A 19,625-nucleotide genomic window follows, 5' to 3' on the forward strand; every position below is an offset into this window, starting at 1 on the left:
GTTGCAAAGGAAGACCGCATTTCCAGAAGGATGGGTGGTCACAGGGGAGTTTGAGAGTGGTCAGACAAGATGAGACCAGAGTGCATCTTTCAAGCTAGCAGAAAGAAGGCTACCAGCAAAGTATGGTCGTGCAGGTAGCACACTGCACAAGGCCAGTGGGCGCCATGCACATTGTGGACATTGCGGATTGGTGTGCTTGAGAGGACCATTTTCTGACAGAGGGAAGCAAGTGTCTTGAGGAAGGGATACCTTTTTCCAGTCCACACTGGAGAGGTCTGGTATGGGCTAACCACTGCCCTGGTTGTTGGTGGGCCCAGTGAGAAGACTTCAGTTTCATTTCTGGGCAGAGATTTTGGTGGGTGGAGGCATAAATGGAAAGCAAAGAAATGGCCCTTGAGAGAGTATAGACTCTGCTTTCTAGAAGTTTGGCTGTCAGCAGAAGATGAGGGCTAGGGACGTGTGGGGAGGGACGGCAAAACCGAAGGGGGAAGGGAAGAATTCATAGGGCTTTTTTTCCCCTTTAAATCATGCAGGAAAGGCTAGAACATGTTGAAATATTCCTAGGAAGGAACCAGTAGAGAGGAAGAGGTTGAAAACACAGAAGAGAGAATGAGAGGGAAAGTGGGAGAGGGAGAGAGGGATTAGCCTTAAATTAGATGAGATGATCGGAGAAGGACTCTGAGCAGGGACACCTGAGTGAATCAAAGGAGCCAGCACTCCAGGGAGGGGGAGCAGCCAGCGCAAAGGCCCTGAGGCAGGAAATAGCCTCCATGTTTAAGGAACAAAAAGAGCTGTAGAATAGTGAATAGTGAACAAATACGAGAGAGGGGAGAATTGCAGTCAGAGATGCAGTCAGGCCAGGACCTGGTGGTTCATGGTTTAAAAAAGAAGGATTTCCCAGTAGCCAAATCTGTGTCAACACAAGCATTAAAGTAAATAATGATAAATAACAAGGATTTACTGTATAGCACAGGGAACTATATTCAATATCTTGTAATAACCTTTCATGGAAAAGAATCTAAAGAAGAATATACATGTAAAACTGAATCAGTTTTCTGTACAACTGAAACTAATACAATGTTGTAAATCAATGTACTTCAACTTAAAAAACTAATAAGTAAATAAATAATAAATAACTAAAAATAAATAAATAATATAGTAATGGGCTTAAACCCTTCATGGGTCTATGGTGATTTAAAGAAATACGTAAACAATCTAGCAGAAGGGAGGGCTCCTGCTTACAGTAGCACGCCAACTAGTAAACACAGAGGGTAGGACAGTGCTCCACAGTCATCAGTAGGTGCCAAAATAGTGGTAGAAGTTTGATGAGGGACAGGATATTTACAGAGCCTCAAAGTTTCCACGCAAATTGCTTACAGGGGATAAAAAAACTTCACAGTAGAGAAGACTGGCCGACACCACCTTAACCAATTGGGCAACATCGACTTTACCCATGATGGGACACACATGCCTTCTTTAGCTGGCTCAAGAAGGCATTTAGTTAACATTGGTTTGTCGAAAAAATATTTTGAAATAGCTCCCAGGCCTTGGGATTTTATAGATTAAACACATTTTTACTTGTCTGGAAGTCTGACAGAGAATCACCAATTTTTTTTTCCAAGTAAGGATATAAACCATTTGCCATATACTATTCGCATTTCATTTATTTTATTTATTTTGATTCATCTTATTTATTTTAATTTGATTAATTAATTAATTTATTGAATAACTGCTGCATTCACAGGATTCAAAATCCAAAAGGATGGAAAGGGTATACAGTGAAATTCTCTCTCCCTTCCTTTTCCAGCCTCCAGTTCCCTCCCTTGAGGAGACATTGTTACCAGTTTCTCTTATGGACACATTATTCTGTTGCCTGCGTCCCCACTTAACATTATTTCATATTGCAAATGCCAGTCAATGCCAAAAACTATGCACATAATGGAAACGCAAAATGAAGGAGGTAAAGAATAAATTAAGCTCTTTAGAAGACTCTCCCCACAAAGTCTTTCTTTTCCTTACATTTCTGTGGCACTGAAGATGTTTTCACAGGCTGGTGTTGGTTAAATTCATTCCTCTAATTCCTGGGAAGATGTAAACTTGGGTCGCCCTGGAGAAACATTTTATCTACTCTGTCCCCCAGTACATGCATCACTGCTCTGTTTCCTAATTACACACCATACAGCCCCCAGTGGTAACATTTGTTCTTGGTACACAGGCTTCAACTGAAATTGCCCATCTTCAGTATTGCTATTGACAGTCTAATTACAAAGTACAGATTTTTGGCCAAAGAAAACAATGTCTCATTCTGGAAACTTATATGGGCTTTTATCTCACTTCCTTGGGGAAAAGAGACAGAATAGATGAAAGGCAGATTTCGCTGCTTGAAAAAACCAAATAGAGTTCCAGACACAACAGTAGCCAGTGTCAATTATAATCTGTTCATACCAAAGTATTAAATTATCAAAAGGGTTGTGCACCAGGTTGTATCCACCAAATGTACCTTTTCACCAGCCCCTTAGACTGGGGTGGTGTAAGGATTTGTTGGCTTGTTTTCAAGATCATACTACTATAACCTACCTTTTTTTAAAAATAAATTTATTTTATTTTATTTTTGGCTGCGTTGGGTCTTCGTTGCTACGTGTGGGCTTTCTCTAGTTGTGGCGAGTGGGGGCTACTCTTCGTTGCGGTGCGCAGCCTTATTGTGGTGGCTTCTCTTGTTGCGGAGCTTGGGCTCTAGGCGTGCGAGCTTTAGCAGGTGTGGCTCATGGGCTCAGTAATTCTGGCTTGTGGGCTCAGTAGTTGCGGCACGCAGGCTCAGTAGTTGTGGCTTGTGAGCTCTAGAGCGCAGGTTCAGTAGTTGTGGCTCATGGGCTTAGATGCTCCGCGGCATATAGGATCTTCCCAGACCGGGGATTGAACCCATGTCCCCTGCATTGGCAGGCGGATTCTTAACCACTGCATCACCAGGGAATTCCTATAACCTACCTTTATTTAGGAGCCAGCTCTTAGCCAAGCAGTGGGTATTATTATTGATTACATCTGGTGTACCAGCCACCTTGGATGACTTGGAGAACTTGGGCGTTTTAAAGATGAAATTATCAGACTCAGCACTGTACCCTACCAGAGAGAGTCAGAGATACTTATTCAGTTTCCACCTGATTAAAAATCAAATGTTAACCTGGTCTTGGTTCTAGATTTGAGTCTTATTCATGTGCTTATTCAACACTGAACTCCTACCATATGCTGGGAGCTGAGGATACAATGTTGAAGAAAAGAGGCAAAGGTTAGTCTGCAAAGGAGATCAGATAAAGAAACAGTATCTTCCATAGAGTCCAGCCTGGTGTTGCTCTGATAGGAAACAGGGGACTCTAGAAGCAGATGGGAGTGGTACCCACTGTGCCCAGAGCACCAGGTAAGACTTTCTGGAAGAAGGATGTCTGAACTGAAGAACTGAAGGATGAGTAGGAATTAAATGGGAGAAGACTGAGGCAGAGAGAATAGCACATGTGAAGGCTTGGAGGCAAAAGAAACCTAGCTCTTTGTTCCTTTGAGAACTGAAAGTTCAGTCACTTAGAGGATAGAGCAAGAGGTAAAGACAGATGAGGCAGACAGATGGACAGGGACCAGGTAATGGAGAGTTCTCTTGTAGGGGTTTGGATTTTATTTTGAAGGCAGAGGGGGAATATTGAAGCGTTTAGGCGGATAAGTGATGTGGTCATATTTGTCTTATAGACGATCACTCCGGTTGCATTTGAAGGGGTGACGGGGGGAGGAAGTTAAGGATGACTTGCAGATTTCTGACTTGGGTCGCTGGGTGGGTGGGAGTGTTTTGAGGCAGAAGTTGCCTTTCTTGGCAAAAGCAAAATATCTGTTGCTTTCCTAGTTTTCCCGTTTTCTAGACCATGAAATCAGATACCATGCCTGTGTTACAATCATGCCCAGCTGTATTCAAGATTGGTTGTAGTTTTCTGTACATGACCTGCCAGCATAAGAGATGTGATTAAATTTGCAAAAGATGGGCACTTTGGAGGAATTAAAATTTTTTCCATTCTTAGGTCACTTCTCCATGCAAGACAGAGTTGGGTACAGCTTAGCCCTCATAATAGCACTGTCACTCTCCATGGGTTTTTTTCTCTTAATTTTCTTTACTTTTTGCGGTATGCGGGCCTCTCACTGTTGTGGCCTCTCCCTTTGCGGAGCACAGGCTCCGGACGCGCAGGCTCAGCGGCCATGGCTCACGGGCCCAGCCGCTCCGCGGCATGTGGGGTCTTCCCAGACCGGGGCACGAACCCGTGTCCCCTGCACTGGCAGGCGGACTATCAACCACTGCGCCACCAGGGAAGCCCTTTCTCTTAATTTTTAAAAACCAAAGTAATACATACACATAGTTTTAAACTGTGTATTGTACTAAATACTACTAAATGGAAAGTGATAATCCACCTCCCTAGATTCCACTCCCTGGAAATAACCACTTTCAACTACTTTTGGTCTTTCATCTGATATTTACTTCCATATTTCTAAATAGTGTTCTTATGCTACTATTTCTTTTTAAAGTAAAGTTTTGGGGTAAGTAATATGTTCATGTGGTCCTAAAATAAGACATGTAGAAAGAAATACAGTAAAGAGTCTCTCCTTCTTCAGTTTCCCATCAGTCTACTTCCCACCCAATCCACTTTTCTCAGGTCACCACTGTTAGTTTTCTATATGTACCTATATACAAGAAAATAACATTATATATTTCCTTTTCTTTTTTTTCACACAAAAGGTGGCATAGTACCCCTCATCAGTCAGGGTGAAGTAGAATGTGTTGCAGTAACAAACCATCCAGACACCTTAGCGGCTTCTTTCTCATTCATGCTCCGTGTCCTCCCTTGGTGGTTTCACGTTTTCCTCATACAAGGTTGCAAACCAGCTGAATCTCTGCCATCTGGAGTGTCATGCTTGTGATGGCAAGAGGCAGGGAATATAACAAATTGTTCTTAGGCCCCTAAAGGCTTCCTCCCAGGGGTGACACGTGTCACTCCTGCTCTCATTCATTGAGCAAAGCATGTCATGTGGACCTGACTGTTTAAAGGGGGCAGGGAAGTGCAAACGTATCGTGTGCCCAGGACTCAGAGAGCTGGATGTGCTGGTGGACCACATTGATGGTCACCTCATAGCCGCACCGCTCTGCACCTTGCTTTTTTTCAGCTAAGAACATATTTAATCATGCCCTGTTTGCTCCATTTGAGCAAATAGAGCATCTTTATTTATTTATTTTTTTAAAAGGAGATGGACATTTGCATTTTCCCCAATGTTTCCTTTACAAAAAAGGCTGCAGTGAATATTCAGATGTTATTTTGCACACACGTGAATATGTGTCTAGGATCAATTCCCATAAGCGGCATTGCTGGTTCAAAGAGTACACACATTTGTAATTTTGATAGGTATGGTCAAATTGCTGTCCACAGAGAATAGGCCAGTTTACATTCTTCCCAGAGCCTTGCCAAGGGAGGGAGTGTATTACCAAACTTGTGGGATTTCACCAGTTTGATGGGTGAAAATATTCTCACTTTATTTTTACACTATTATTTTTACACTCTTATTATGAATAAAGTTTTCTGCTACTTCTTGATTTGTATAATTCAGATGTCCTGTAATAGTAGACGGAGAGTTACTTCATTAACACTGGTGCCCACCCCACCTCCACCACTCCACATGCACCTATCTCCTCCCCAACATCCTCTCTGCTCTGTAATTGCATCACAGTTTGGGGTCGATTCAGTAATTAGTTTGCCTATGACATGAAAACATATTTAGCTATAGCACTGAGAAGTGTATTATAATAAGATTTCCTCTTGTGTATTCTTTCTCCCCCTTGGACTTAATAATTGCCTTGGTTTTTTGCTCACATTTTTTTTTTCTACCAATCCTTAAAGTTTTATCATTTGCTCCATTGGATCAAGTATATTCCTATCAGTAGTTTTCCGCAAATGATCGAATGTATTGACTATTTTATTGATCCTATCTTTACCTGGCGATTTCCTTCCCACTGTCTTCTGTCTCTTACACCATCCTGACGTATTTGCTCTCTAAGCCTGCTTCTTGGATCCCATGTCCTTCTTCTTCTTGGATTGCTCCTTAGTTAAGTAGAGCATATCAATCAAGAACTTCTTAAAAATTCTGTTTCTAGGTCTTTAATGGCTTTGTTCTGACCTCACCTTGATATTGGACTAGTATGACATCGTTGGGTAAAGATCATTTTCTCTCAAATTATGGAGAGGTTATTCATTGGCCACTAGTATCCAGTGATGTGTGAAATAATACAGTTGAGTTCTGTTTATCCACCAGGATCTATTCTTCCTTTTTCCTTTAGTAAGAAAATGCCTGACTTGTAGCTTCACTGGAGATCGCATTTCCTAGCCTTCCTTGCAGTGCTCTCTGGACAGGTGACTTAAGTTCTGGCCAGGAGACTGAGTTGAAATCCTGCTTTCCACTTCCAGGTTGTAACCTGGAAGGAATCAGTGTCCAAAGTCCTTTCACTTTTCCCTCTTCCCCGAGGAGAGATGCAGACATGATGGAGGGACCTAGGTCCACCCCTAAACTCAGAACTAGAAGCTGGACTGTGAAGATTCCTGAGCTACCCTTCCAGCCTTGGGCTCTACCTCTGAGCTATGGCTGGAGCTGGGAATAAATTTCTATTTTGATTACATTGCTCCATTTTCTGTATCTCTGTGTTAAAGCCACTTAGATTATTCCCTACTACACTGTTCCTTTCTCTACGACCTGTGTTTCTTTCTCTGAAACTTTTAGGATCCTCTTTTTAACCCCAGTGTCCTGAAATTTCATGATCATGGCCCTGTCACGGGTCTTTCTAAATTCAGTGATGCACTTTCCGTTGGAATTATTACGTTTTTCAATTCTTGTCTCATTTCTTGAGGAATTAGATCCTATCTATTTTCTCTGTAGTCTCTGTCTGCAACCTTCATCATTTAGCATTTGTGTCCTTCACTGAAGTCCCGCCCCCACCCTCACTTTCTGGATTTTATCTTTCAGCTCTTTTGGTGCTTCTATTTTTTTTTTTTTTAAAGGCTGTGTTGGTGGTTTCAGTTTCCAAGAGTTCTTTCTCATCATTCTTTTTTATCTCTTTGAACATATTAAGTATAGATTTTTTTCCCCTTCATTTTCTTTTGTGTTTGCATTATCCTGTGTGTGTTATCTGTCATGGCAGAGGCTTTTCCACACGTTTGGTATTGTGAGATGTTCATAGTTAAGTGTGAGGCACCTCTAGGTGGCTTGGGCGGCCTTGTCAACAGAGGGGCAGGAGGGCTTTTATGTAAGGCACTCCCAAACGTCCTTATCCTGATGACTTTTCTCCAGAGCAGGTTAATTTCTCAAGAGGAGAGTTCTGTAGTTTCCTGGCAGGGTGGAGGGCATATGCCTCATCCTTAAAGTTGAGGGGGAGAGAGATCACACGTACACTTCAAACTCACTTTCACATATAAAGATATTAATGATTCACTTTAGCGAGCCAAGGATCATAACATATGCATACTGTAGCATGTTTGTTTGTTCATTTAACAAATATTTATAATGACTCTCTCAGTGTGTGTGTGTGTGTGTAAGGCTGGTAAGACAAAACTGAGAAAAACCCCATCTCTGCTTTGGTTTGTAGCAGATGTGATCACACTGTGTGGTCAGATAAGGACTGCCGTGATGGGGGTGGCGATGCCAGGCAGGGGATTCACCTGTAGTTTGCAGGGAAAGGGGGAGAGTGGGTGGGGGAGGGGCTCTACTCCTTTCTGCCCATTTTACAGATACGGAGCTTCCCTTCCTGCTTGTCCCCTCTCCTGCCCACCCCCCCAAAAAATAAACCCAGGTCTACCAATTATATATTGATAAATCAATATGTGTTGGTAAAACCTTTGACATGCCAATACTCCTGAGAAAATGAAAGCCTCCCTGTCATTCATACCTTGGTATTAATTACGTTAACCAGATAATCACTTAAACTTCACTAAACTATGGGATGTTAAATGTAAGAAAGGAAGATCACTAACTGCCAGTCTAAGAGAAAGCTGAACGTATTTGCTTGCCTGGAAAGGGAGAGCTATGCCATTCAGTCTGAGTTCAGAGTGTTACCCAAAAACTGGATTTGCCTCTTGGTGAGTGTCGAGCCAAAAGACACAACCAAGCCAGAGATCGAGAGAAGGAAGGATTTACTACTTGCAGCAAATAAGGAGAACACTGGGGACCTTTCCCAAAGCAGTGTCTCCCCGAACTGCAAAATTGGGGAAGTTCTAAGCTAAGGGAACATGCATACTCATGAAGGGGCTTGAGCTGAGTGAGGAGTCAGCATAGAATCAGGGCAAAGGTCGACAGAGTCCAAGCTTCAGCTGATTGAAGCCACAGTGGTCAGGAAAAGTCAACATCACCATCCCTTAGGTTCCAGTTGATATGGTTGTTGAGCTCCGCCCCCCCCGCTGAGGGGGGTTAGGGTTAAATTCTGTAAAATAGCTCAAGAAAGCGCTTCACGCTAATCTTTACCATGAAGCAGAACTGGGAGTTTACAACTGGTTTATTATCTTTGCTGTTGTTACTTTTCTTTCTTGGTAACAATAGTTTGTCCTTTTGTTCCCTTCAGATCATTACTACTGAGACCCATTCAAGGGCAAGCACTGGCCAGGCTTAGATCATCAAATGGCTTAGACCAAAAATGGCTTCTCTTATGTCAAGAAAGACATGCCTGGTTCTCTTTCTCGGGGGACCCTTGACCTTATCTGCTTACAAGAGCAGAAATTGGAAGGGCTAGGTACAGAGCAACAAGGGAGCAAGTAAAAACAGGGTAGCCTTCTGAGCTCTGGTCTCTGCATGGTGCACAGGGAGGACTGTAAACTCTCCTTTGTAAACAGTCACTTTCCTTCCAAGTGTCGCATCAGTGATTCTGAGAAGCTTAGATTCAAACAGATCCAGGAGGGGCCCAGGACAGGATTCAGTAGACAGGATTGTCTAAAGATAGTTGAAACTTAACAAGATGTTCTTGTTGTTTTGTTTTTTAAAACAGGGACCAAGTGGTTCCATGACAGTGTGGACTGAGTTTACAGGAAGCTTGGAGGCCTTCCAGGTGGGACATTCCCGAGGCAGCATTAAGGGGTCTGAAATAAAGGAGGAAGCCTCTGACAGTGTCAGGGGGATGTAGAGAGAGTTAAGTGTGTCTGTTTGGAAGAGGAACTTAACAGACTTTGCTGCTTTACTTAGGGTCTTAGGGTCTCTCTCCCCTATGTCTGCAACCATTCCTGGTGGTCTTGGCTCCTCTCCATGCAGTAATGAGGAAGTTGGAAAGTTGATCACATTTAGCTGAATCAAAAGGAACCCCACCCAGTCAACCGTCTTGGGACTTACCCGGTGGCGGTGGCGCAGTGGTTAAGAATCCGCCCGCCAGTGCGGGGGACATGTGTTTGATCCCTGGTCCAGGAAGATCCCACATGCTGCAGGGCAACTAAGCCCGTGCGCCACAGCTACTGAGCCCATGTGCCACAACTACTGAAGCCCGTGCACCTAGAGCCTGTGCTCCGCAACAAGGGAAGCCACCACAAAGAGAAGCATGTACACTGCGACGAAGAGTAGCCCCTGCTCTCTGCAACGAGAGAAAGCCTGCATGCAGTAACAAAGACCCGACACAGCCAATAAATAAATAAAATTAATTTTTTTAAAAATTAAAAAAAAAATAAAGAAACTGTCTTGCACAGCCTTTGGTCTCTTTTTGTTGCCCTTCTCTGACTTGAGTCTTTGTTTTTGGTTTTTCCTTTTTGATGTCTTTTCTCCCTACTTTCCCCCAGGTTTTAATTCCCCCATGCTCCCCAGGATCCACCTCTGTGGACATTTCCTGAGCTGTACCTTCCTCTATTCCCATAGGGTCCAGATCCTTCACCTCCATTGCCAGTTAAACTTCAGGAAATTGTGTAAAACATGGACCAGATCAGTGATGAATATCCTAATATAAAAGAGCTCTTATAGCTTAGTAGAGAGAAAACTGAATATCCTAGCAGAAAAATGAGCACAAGACAGGAAAAGAAAATTTGTACCAGCAGAAACACAAAGGACCAATAAGCATGTAGAAACCTTCAGGATCAGAGGTAATATTTAGATGAGGGAAAGAACAGGTAACCTTTTAAAAATTTATATCTTCTAAATGTTCTATAATAGATATGTATCACTTCTGTAACGAAAGAACAGCAATAAAATATGTTCAAACCATCCGGGATTCAAGTCCTGCTTGGTTCATCTTGGTTGAGGAGTTTGTAAAGGATGGAACAGGCTTTATGTATTCCCCATTCAAAAAAAACATGTACCGGGAATTCCTTGACGGTCCAGTGGTTAGAACTCTGCACCTTCACTGCCGAGGGCTCGGGTTCAATCCCTGGTCGGGGAACTAAGATCCCCGCAAACCGCACGGCACGGCCAAAAAATAAAATTAAATTAAATAAAAATTAGAAAACATTTACCTTTGAAGAGGGGTACCCAGACCTTAACACAGGGGAGAGAACAATTATCTTTTTTCCGATTTCGTAAGACATAGAATCTCTATTCCCAAATGGGAATGGTAGGAATTCCTGAGCCAGCTTGAAAGAGGTGATAAGAGACTTCTGAGCAGGCCTCTGATGTTTTAGATCCTGCTTCGTGGGGCAGCTGCCTTCAGAGAGAGCTGATAAGGACTCAGTGCTGATGGTTTCCTTGTCAGCTGATTCCTGGAAGAGCAACCGATCTTTGGGTGCATTTCCAGAGGCAGTACCGTGATTCTTGGGAGTCACGGAAAGAGCTGGACAGAGATAGAATGGGCCTCACAGGAAGGGGGATCTTAGCACGGAGGTCTCAGAGCAGAGCCTCGATGACTGTAAGAGAACCTGCTAGACGGGCCCATCCTTGGTGGACCAGACACCTTAACGGCTGCTTTTGTACTATTTACATTCTATGACTCTATTTGTCCATGTAACTGCCCCTAATGGCACCAGCAGGACCAAACTAGAAGACAAAGCTGAGTTTATAGCTCGTCATACACTACCTGCACAAAGGCAGGGTAAGGCAAGGTGGAAAGGGATTAGAATAAGGATTTCGGTTTGTGACCTTGATCAGGACTGCATGAGGAGGCAACTATGCAGGACTGGCAAGGAATTTGAGGGATTCAAAGAATCTTAAGGTGCAAAGTATCTGTTGATGGTTTCCACTGAAGGGTGGTGTATCTTTCAGGAAGTTCCTGTTCTGAACAATCTAGTCTTTTGTCTCCGGGGGCGTAATCTTCTGGAACAGTAATCATGCTAACGAGGGCAGTGGAATTCTAAAGTTAAATCAACACAGCCTCTAAAGGATGTGGGGGGCAGGTGGTCTCAGTCCTCAGGGCCCAAGCTGCGTGTGGGAGGAGATGGTTTGCGGTCTTATATTTAAAGTCGAATCTAAGAGAAGAGTGCTCTTTTTTATACGTTTTTACTCACCTTGCTTTCCCAGGTTGACTGCTTTACTGGGAAGAGGACATGTTAACGGCCGATCAGTTCACCTGCGTTTAGATTTCTTATCCCAGGTGAGCCCTTGTACAAATCAGCCCCGTGGTGTTCCGTGTCCCAAGCTCTTTATGTAATTCATTCAGTCAATGCTAGTAGTATTTACCATGAGGCAGGCTCTTTGTTTAGCATTTCACATTCAGCATTCATCTATTTATTCATTCAATAATTTTTCAATGAGCACCTATATAGTGTCAAGCAGAGTGCCAGGTGCCAAATACACAATTGCGACCAAGACACAGCTGCTGTTCTCAGGTGGTTTATCCTCTAGGAATCTCATCTTCAAAGCAGTCCCAAGGGATACTGTGTGAATGTCCTTTATGGAGGAGGGGACAGGGATGCAGAGTGCTCACGTGATTTGCCCTGTCTTCCTGATTGCACATGGTGAGTTTGCAGGAATCCTGGTTAATCTGACTCTTACGACCCTGCCCTTAACCTCTGGTGTTGGTCTGTTTACCCCTGGCCTGGTCACTCTGTGATGTTAAGGCCCAAAGATCCTAAGCTGTAGAGCTGAGACCCTGTACTTCTACTTGGCCGCCTTCCTGGTCTTCACGTGGCTCTAAACCCCTTGCTTCCTTGGCAGCTTCCAGCCCAATGCAGGATTAAATGGGGAACTAACTGGTCACTCTGGTGCTAAAAATAGTCAGCAGCCACCTCTTCTGGTGAGATACTTCAGATCAGTATCACTCCTTACTTCCTCCAGAGGGAATGCAATGCCCTGCTATTGTACCCTTGAAACATACCCAGGTTGATTCAGCAACCAAGAAATGGAGTTGAAACTAGAAATGGGGAATTCCCTGGCGGTCCAGAGGTTAGGACTCTGTGCTTCCACTGCCGAGGGCCTGGGTCCAATCCCTGGTTGGGAAACTAAGATCCCACAAGCTGCATGACACGGCAAAAAAACACCCCACAAAAACAAGCAAAAAACCTAGATATGACTCAGGGCTACAATTCAAGTTTTATGACATCCCACTGCATGGTTTTTGAAAGATCACTATGGTGCTCGTCAAGACTGGGGAATAGGGGCTTCCCTGGTGGCGCAGTGTATAAGAATCCGCATGCCAATACAGGGGACATGGGTTCGAGACCTGGTCCGGGAAGATCCCACGTGGTGCGGAGAAACTAAGCCCGTGCGCCACAACTACTGAGCCTGTGCTCTAGGGTCCGTGAGCCACAACTACTGAAGCCTGCTCACCTAGAGCCCATGCTCCTCAACAAGAGAAGCCACCGCAGTGAGAAGCCTGCGCACCGCAATGAAGAGTAGCCTCCCCTCGCCGCAACTAGAGAAAGCCCGCGCACAGCAACGAAGACCCAACGCTGCCAAAAATAAATAATTAATTTAAAAAACCAAACAGGTAGTCAGAACATCGAAAGATTACTGTTAATTAAAGAAAGCCAGGCATCTCAAGTTAATGAATTTAGCCCTTTTCTATGTATGGGCAGATGCAAGAGTCTGAGATCACTGAAATCATTCCTTTGATATGCACCTTAGCTATCTAGGACCAGTGTCCTGCTTTTCTCCCTCCTGAATCCCGTCAGGGTGAACAGTCGGTGGGGGGGGGTGACTTCAGTGGCTGAGGGCTTGGCAGCCCTTTGACTCCATCCTGAGTTCCCTCAGGGCTCACTGTGGGAGGGCAGTGGTGGCTGTAGTGGCTGATGACTGCGGCATCCTTCACAACTGGAAGTAAAAGACGTCAGTAGGTGGTAACACCAGGCCATGGCCACATGAGCACCAAGTGCAGGTCCTGCTGGAACCCTGCACCCCAGCCTTTCTCTCCCCTTTTCAGTTATGCGTCCTGGGGCAAATTTCCACATCTGACCTCAAGAGTTTTTGTCTGGCCCAACCTGAAAGAACTTTCTAAATCCTAAAGACAATGTATATCATACAAACACCAGCTATTGTGATTGAAAACAACTGAAATCCTAAAGGACAATTAGAACCAGATAAAAACATAGATTAGGTTACAGAGCCTTGTAAGAAAGTAGTACTTAGCCACGGTGAGCACTGTTACATGCCTAGCCAAGATCCTTAACATTAAAGGGTTTAATTCGTCCAAGTTCTTCTTTCATTTTTGTCTTTTGAGAAAAGTGTCACTGAAAAGCAGCATTTAACAGAAGTTCTGAACTATTAGTAAGGGTCGTCTACGTGAAACCCTTCATTTTGTTTGCAAATGGGGAACCTGAGACCCAGGGAGACTAAGTTGGTCTGACGAAGGCCACACAGCAGGTTCGTGCCAGGCTGGGTCAAGAATCCCACCTCCCAGTGCGGCCAGCATTGCCTCCCTCCATGTTTCTGATTCGGGGTGTGGGGAGCACCCCAGATTTCTGCCCTGGTTTCCCTTAGATGATACATTTCCTCCAGGGTCACTCCTGCTCTCGCCCCCTTTTCCTCCCCCAGCTCTGTTCTCCATATTGACACCCACCCTGGCACATAGTGGGCACACACAGACCGTTGATTCTCCTGCCCCAAACTAGCCATCTCCCTCTCCCTAAGTTGGCTAGATTGCTCTCCAGGTTGCTAAATCCAGCAGCTTGTATAGGAACTGCCCCCTCCTTTGGCCTGGAGGCGAAACTTGACAATTGAATGGAGAATGCATTCATTAAAGGGTTTTAGGTTGTAAGGACCTCAGGTTCCCCCGCCCTACCCCAAAGAACTTCACCTAGGCTGGTGATAGATAAGTAACTTTAATTTTACCACGGATCATTTAAAAAGCATTTCTTCATCTCATCACTCATTTATGATTTCACTTACGTAACAAATATTTATTGCATTCCTACTCTGTGCCAGGCCACACTCCTGAAAATAGAGTGGTGCAAGGGCAGACACCATCCTTGCACCCACAGTCCTGCAATTTGTCTGGAAAACAGATCTTAAACAAATACTTGGGGGGGCTTCCCTGGTGGCGCAGTGGTTGAGAATCTGCCTGCCAATGCAGGGTAAACAGGTTCAAGCCCTGGTCGGTGAAGATCCCACATGCCGTGAAGCAATTAAGCCCATGTGCCGCAACTACTGAGCCTGTGCTCTAGAGCCCATGAGCCACAACTACTGAGCCTGTGCTCTAGAGCCCATGAGCCACAACTACTGAGCCTGCATGCCGCAACTACTAAAGCCCGCGCACCTAGAGCCCGTGCTCCACAATGAGAAGCCACCACAATGAGAAGCCCGCGCACTGCAACGAAGAGTAGCCTCCGCTCGCAGCAGCTAGAGAAAGCCCGCACGCAGCAGCAAAGACCCAACACAGCCAAAAATAAATAAATTTATTTTTAAAAAAACAAAAAAACAAATGCTTGGGACTTCCCTGGCAGTCCAGCGGTTAGGACTCCGTGTTTTCACTGCCCAGGGCCCAGGTTCGATCCCTGGTCGGGGAACTAAGATCCCAGCAGCTGCATGGCACGGCCAAAAAACAAAACAAAACAAGACAAAACCAAAAAACAAATACAATCAGATGTGGTGACTGTTCTGACAGGGCGTCTGGGGTTCTCAGGGCAGAGCAGGAGGACCTTCTCAGCGTTGGCCTCCACAATGGGCTCTGGAGGAGGTGCCTGAAGGATGCACAAGGAAGGTGAGATGCAGAGGGGAGAAGAGTGATGTGCGGGGCCTGCGGGACAGCCTGAGTGAGGCTCCTGTGAGGAACCAAGAAGGGTCTGTGTGTCTGATGGACAGAGGGGGGATGGAGAAGGTTCCGAGGAGAGGGAAGAGGCAGCAGGGTCGGATCAAGGAGGGCCGTGTACTCCATGAAAGAGTCTGGGCTTTGTCCCCAGGGCAGGAGAAACCACAAAAGTGTTCTTTAAGCTGGAGAGAGACATGGTCAAATTTGCCTTCTTGAACATTAATTCTGGCTGCAACTGAAGAGAACGATCGGAGACAGAGTGGGGCTACCGTTACTCTGGGGGAATAGTGCCCTTGGTGAGGGCAGAAGTGGGAAGCACGGGGTAGATTTAGGATAAAGATAAATGGTAAAACCAATATTATTTTTGGTAGCTGAGTGTCTGTGCAGGATAAGAAAGAGGAAGGAATTGAGAGTGATGGTGTCCAGCCTGGATATCTGATGGATAGGGAGAGAGAAAGATGATGAGCTTGTTGGAAGCACATTGAATTAACCTCCGTACATGTGGGAGGTGGGAGGTGGGAGGATTGAAGTGCAAACTAGTGTGGAGAAGGCCAGACCTCGCCTGTAGGAGAATATAGCCAGCAGCTATTTAGTTAGTTAGTTAACTTTTTATTTTTATTTTTATTTATTTATTTATTTATTTTTTGCGGTACGCGGGCCTCTCACTGTTGTGGCCTCCCCTGTTGCGGAGCACAGGCTCCGGACACACAGGCTCAGCGGCCATGGCTCATGGGCCCAGCCGCTCCATGGCACGTGTGATCTTCCTGGACCGGGGCACGGACCCGTGTCCCCTGCATCAGCAGGCGGACTCTAACCACTGCGCGACCAGGGAAGCCCTATTTTTTTGATTTTTGTAATGAAGGTATAGTAATTGATTTATAATATATTAGTTTCAGGTGTACAATATAGTGATTCACAATTTTTAAAGATTATACTCCATTTAAAGTTATTATAAAATATTGGCTCTATTCCCCGTGCTGTACAATACAAACTTGTAGCTTATTTATTGTATACGTAGTAGTTTGTACTTCCTAATCCATCCTAATCCCCTACCTCTATTTTGTCCCTCCCCGCTTCCCTCTCCTCACTGATAACTACTGGTTTGTTCTCTGTATCTGTGAGTCTGCTTCTGTTTTGTTGTATTCACTGGTTTGTTGTATTTTCTAGATTCCACATATAAGTGATAACATAGACTATTTGTCCTTCTCTGACTTATTTCACTAAACAGAATGACCTCCAGGTCCATCTGTGTTGCTGCAAATGGCAAAATTTCATTCATTTTTAAGGCTGAGTAATATTCCATCGTGCGTGTATACACACACACACAAACACACACACACTTAGGTTGCTTTCATATCTTGGCTATTGTAAATAATGCCACTATGAACATTGGGGTGCATGTGTCTTTCCAAATTAGCATTTTCATTTTCTTCAGATATATACCCAGGAATGGAATTGCTGGATCATATGGTAGTTCTATTTTTAGGTTTTAAAGGAACCTCCAAACTATTTTCCACCATTGCTGCACTGATTTACATTAGTTAGTTAGTTAATTTTTATTATTTTTTTATTTTTTATAGCACTTTTTGTTTGTTTGTTTTTTATTTTATTTGTTTTGGCTGTGCCGAGTCTTAGTTGTGGCATGCGGGATCTTTTAGTTGCAGCATGTGGGATCTAGTTCCCTGACCAGGGATTGAACCCGGGCCTCCTGCATTGGGAGCGTGGAGTCTTACCCACTGGACCACCAGGGAAGTCTCTCAGGAATGCCTTTCTTTCCTGTCTTCCTTTAATGTCTCTGAGCTGTCCTGATACAGTTTTTTGTTTGTTTGTTTTGCCATGCCACATGGCTTGTGAGATCTTAGTTCCCTGACCAAGGATTGAACCCAGGCCCCCTGCAGTAGAAGCTCAAATCCTAACCACTGGATCACCAAGGAAGTCCTGTCGTGATACATTTCTTAAAGGTGACAATCAGACTGTCTGCCTGAACAGGTATCATGCTACCTGAAGCCAAGAGTATAATATTATAATCAAATAGTCCAGCAAGTTTGTTTGATGTATGCTTACTGATTCAGAACCAGTTAAAACATACAGAAGTAGTCAGGACTCAAAAAAGGCCATACTTTTCTATAGTTAAAACACATTTTTTGTGGTTTTTTTCTTCTCAATTTGTTAGTTATCTGTAATCATATTTATGTCAATGTTTTTGTCTGGATATCTCATCATGAAAATTTTCAAACATACAGAAAAGTTGAAAGAGTTTTACAGAGAACACCCATATACCCACAGATTAGAGTCTATAACTGGCAACATTTTGTTAAAGCTGCTTTGGCACATACATATCCAGTTAGCCATCATCAATTTATCTGATTTGTTTTGTTTTGTGTGTTTTTGGCTGCACCACATGGCTTGTGGGATCTTAGTTCCCTGACCAGGGATTGAACCCAGGCCCATGGCAATGGAAGCTCAGAGTCCTAACCACTGGACCGCCAGGGAATTCCCTATCTGATTTTTTAAAAATAAATTTATTTATTTATTTATTTATTTATTCACGTCTGCGTTGGGTCTTTGTTGCTGCGTGTGTGCTCTCTCTAATTGCAACGAGTGGGGGCTACTCTTCGTTGCGGTGCATGGGCTTCTTATTGCGGTGGCTTCTCTTGTTGCAGAGCACGGGCTCTAGGCATGCAGGCTTCAGTAGTTGTGGCACATGGGCTCAGTAGTTGTGGCTTGCAGGCTCTAGAGCGCAGGTTCAGTAGTTGTGGCACATGGGCTTAGTTGCTCCACAGCATGTGGGATCTTCCTGGACCAGGGCTCAAACCTGTGTCCCCTGCATTGACAGGCGGATTCTTAACCACTGTGCCACCAGGGAAGTCCCCCCCCCCCAATCTGATTTTTAATGCATTTCAAAGTTGCAGACATTGGGACAATCCCATGCATATCATTAATTAGAGTTCAAGGTTTGGTTACAGATTTTTTTTGAGGTAAAATTTATATGCAGTGAAGTGCACAGATCTTGAGAATGCTATTAGATAATTTTTGAATGTCAGTGGTTTCCTGATAACGCCATGAATTATTAATCCTTTGAATGATTCCTATCACCGTACCCACACAAGTCCATGCAATAAAAGATCAAGGTCGGCTTCCCTGGTGGCGCAGTGGTTGAGAGTCCGCCTGCCGATGCAGGGGACGCGGGTTCGTGCCCCGGTCCGGGAGGATCCCACATGCCGCGGAGCGGCTGGGCCCTTGAGCCATGGCCGCTGAGACTGCGCGTCCGTAGCCTGTGCTCCGCAACGGGAGAGGCCACAGCAGTGAGAGGCCCGCGTACCGAAAAAAAAAAAAAAAAAAAAGATCAAGGTCATTCTCACCTCAGACTGGTTTCTTTGCATCGGTTACTTTCCTCAGGCTCCAGAGCTAAGTACGTGTGTCTCAGCTGGTCCTCTCCTTGGCTGGTGCCCCGACCTGAGGCTCCACGTTTCCCTTTCACTCCCATGGGGGCCAACAGGTGGTAGACAGTGTAGAGCAGATATTACCAATCCCGGGGCAATGGCTGGATCAGTTGGCAATGGGATGTGGGGTTGGGGCATGGAGGAAAGAGCCAGGCTACCATGACGGTGTGCAGGAGAGAAGGTAGGTGTGAGAATGGGTTCTGGATCTTTGAAGCCTTGGATGTTGGGAGTGGAGAGATAGGAGGGGGATACCTATCAGGATTGGGGAGAAGGAAAAGAAAGGAAAATCTAATAGATGTTGCCCAGCGCAGTGGTCAGAGGAGCAGGAGTGGGGTCAGACTGCCTACGTTCATGCCCCTGCGCCTCCATTTAGTAGCTGTACATTTGTTTTCACTGAACTCTCTGTGTTCCACAACTCTCAATTCCCACATCTGTAAAACGGGGATAATAAGAGTCCCCACCATTCGATTCTTGTCAGGCGCACGTGAAATCATGTAGATGAGAGTGAATAACGCTGTTTCCTGGTGGGTGAGGGACAAATGTTGGCTGAACAGGTTGGAGGAGTGGTTGTCTGGTTTAGCTCTGGGGCCAGTCTTAGACATTTACAGTTTAGAACACGGAAGGCCTCCTGCCTCTCTTCCTCATTCCCGCATCCTCATCACTTTGCCATCTGCCTGCCGTGGAAGCAGCATTAGTTTCACAGGAAATAGAGCTACTCATTTTGCAGAAAGTCTTAGTTGCAGATGCCCAGAAGAGTTACTATATTAAGTGGGTTTCATTTAAAGTGAAGATCTCTGATCTTTTTTTTTTTTTTTTTTTTTTTTTGATAGGGAAAGGTAGAGAGAACTAGGAGTCTAAAGAAGATGGAAGAACTAAAGCCACCAGGAGTGGGGGTAAGCAAAGGGGAGAGATGGGTACATCCAAACTGATTCTGTGGAGTGTCCGTTATTATTTTTTTTAATTGGAGTATAATTGCTTTACAATGTTGTGTTAGTTTCTGCAGTACAGTGAAGTGAATCAGCTATATGTATACATAT

Source organism: Hyperoodon ampullatus, assembly GCF_949752795.1.
Source record: "Hyperoodon ampullatus genome assembly, chromosome: 10".
Lineage (NCBI taxonomy): Eukaryota > Metazoa > Chordata > Mammalia > Artiodactyla > Ziphiidae > Hyperoodon > Hyperoodon ampullatus.